Source organism: Peromyscus leucopus, chromosome 3 (genome assembly GCF_004664715.2).
Source record: "Peromyscus leucopus breed LL Stock chromosome 3, UCI_PerLeu_2.1, whole genome shotgun sequence".
NCBI lineage: Eukaryota > Metazoa > Chordata > Mammalia > Rodentia > Cricetidae > Peromyscus > Peromyscus leucopus.
The window spans coordinates 157931043-157933700 of NC_051065.1; the positions used below are offsets into that span (position 1 = coordinate 157931043).

The 2658-nt window shown below is 41.5% G+C and overlaps 1 non-coding gene across 1 annotated transcript; it reads right to left on the reverse strand.

The window, feature by feature from the left end:
• Positions 1-2219: 2219 nt before the first annotated feature.
• LOC114689692 lies at positions 2220-2424 on the reverse strand. The gene has a single exon (XR_003733953.1). It is a non-coding gene; the product is annotated as a small nucleolar RNA U3 (small nucleolar RNA).
• Between the last annotated feature and the right edge of the window lie 234 nt (positions 2425-2658).

Here is a 2658-nt window from a genome sequence, read left to right on the forward strand (position 1 = left end):
CTTACAAACACACTCATGTATATAAACACATATACACCCAGAAGCACACTCACACACATGCATATGTCCATATAGGAGGGGAAACATGACATTTTCTTTCCTGGGCCTGTCTTATTCCCTGTAACATGCAGATGTCATGACTTTGTTTTTCTTTTCAGCTGCTGATGGGCATCTGGTCTGTCTCCACTTCCTGGCTGCTGTGAGTGGCGCAGCAATAATTGCAGATGCGCCGGCATCTCTGTGCTTTGTTGACTCAAAGCCCTTGTCTTATCCAGGAGGGCTGCAGCTCAGCCACCTGACACGCAGATTTCTATGGTGGCTGCCCAAGTCCCACCAACACTGAGTAAGGGCTCCTCTTTTTTTCCCAGATCCTTACCAGCATTTAATGGCATTTATTTTATTATTTTTTAATGCCACCTGTCTCGGTTAAAGTGGGATCTCAAAGCAGTTTTATTTATTTATATATTTTAAAAATATTTCTTTTTGTTTTATGTGAATGATTGTTTCACCTGCATGTATGTCTGGGCCACATGTGCTTGTCTGGTGCCCGTGGAGGCCAGAAGAGGATGTCAGATCCCCTGCAAACAGAGTTACCATGTAGGTGTTGGAGCTTGAATCCGGGTCCTCTGGTAGAGTAACTAGTGCCTACAATGGCCACAAGCCATCTCCCCATCTCCCTAGCTCCCAGATCAGTTTTCATGAGAATTTCTCTGTGACGAAGGAAGTTGAGAACTTTTTCAAGCATTAATTGGCTCTTTCTACTTCTTTATGAACTGTCTAGCTCATTTTTTTTATCATTTATTTGTTATTAAATTTATTTTGTAGGTGTGTGCATGTGTGGGTGTGCAACAACACACATGCCACAGTCAGAGGGCGACGTAGAAGTTGTTTCTCTACGTCTATCATGTTGGCCCCAGGGATCGAACTTATGTTTCAAGACTTGTTGGCAAGCACCTTTATCTGCTGAGCCATCTCACCAGCCCTTGCCATTTATTGATTGCGTGATTTGGTTTGGCTTGTTTAATTTTTGAGTTATAGATATTAGTTATTAATATTAATTTTAGATAGTAATGCCCTGACTAACACGTGGCTGGTGAGGATTTTCTCCCATTCCATGGCCTGTGTCACTCAGGTCATTACTTCCCTTGCTGTGCAGAAGGTTTTTTCTTAGCTCATATAGTATCACTTGTCAGTTCTTGCAATTCTTCCCTGTGCTTCTAGAGTCCTTCGCAGGAAGTTTTTGTCTATGTCTTTACTTGGAAGTACTTTTCCCTAGCTGTTTGAGTTTCAGGTCTCACATTAAAGTCTTTGATATATTTTGAATTATTTTTTGTGCATTGTAGATTGCTTTTGATAATGTATTGGCATGTTTCACAATGTTAATTCTGCCAGTCCATAAACATGGAGGATTTTTCCTAGGGACTTTTTCAAATCTTTCTTCAGTGTCTTAAAGTTTTTATTGTAGAGGTCACGTTTATTCCTCGGATTTATTCCCTTTGAAAGTATTATAAATGAGATCCCCATCCACCATCCCCTCCTCTGTTTTTTTTTCCTTCTCTCTCTCTGTGTGGTTAGTTTGCTATGGGTATATGAAAAAGCTGATGATTGTTGTGTCTTGCTTCTTTGCTGAAAGAATTCGTCAAATCTAAACATTTTCTGGTGGACTCTTACAGCTCTTTTAAGTGTAGGCTCATGCCATCTGAAGAAGGGATAAATACCCTGAGTTCCAATGGCACCTTGTCAGCATATGGTACTTCTATGAAAGCAGGGACAGTTTGACTCCTCTAACAATCTATATCACTTTTCTTTCTTTCTTGTGTCTTAGCACTCTAGCCAAGACTTCAAGTACTATGTTGAATAAAAGTGGAGGGAATGGGGCTGGAAAGAAGAACACTTGCTTCTCTTCCAGAGGACCCAGATTTGCGTCCCAGCACCCACACAGCAGCTCCTAACTGTCTGTAAACCCCGTTCCAGGGGAACTGATGACCTCTTCTGGCCTCCACAGACACTGCATGCATGTGGTACACATACATACATGTAGACAAAACACTTATACATATGAAATAAAAATAAATTTTAAAAAAGAGAAGGAAAAAAAGGGACGGAGGCAATTGGAAAAGCTTGTCTTTTCCAGATTTTAGACAAAACACTTTCAGGTTTTCCCCATTTAGTATAATGTTGACTACTCTTAAGACATTTTCCCCTCAAGTTTGAAAGAAACCACTCACATGGCACCTTCTTCTTGTTCTCCCACAGAAGAGAAGGCTACTCATCAACGGCAGGTAGCCATTGTGGCAAAGCGACATCATCAGTGGCTTCATGCTCAGGAAAGAATGCTATGTCTCCTTCCCATGGTGTCAGGAACTCTATAAGGTCAGGGAAATTTCTGCGGTTACAATAGAAATATTCCTCAAGTATAGCTTTTCTTTTAAAAAATAGTTATTATTTTATTATTTTTTATGTGTATGGGTGTTTTGCCTGCATGCATGTGCACCATGTGTACAGAGTGCTCACAGAAGCCAGAAGAAGGTATCACATCCCCTGGGACTGGAGTTACGGACAGTTGTGAGCCACTCTGTGGGTGCTGGAAATTGAAGCCAGGTCCTTGGGAAGAGCAGCCAGTGCTCTCAACTGCTGAGCCATCCATCTCTCCAGCCC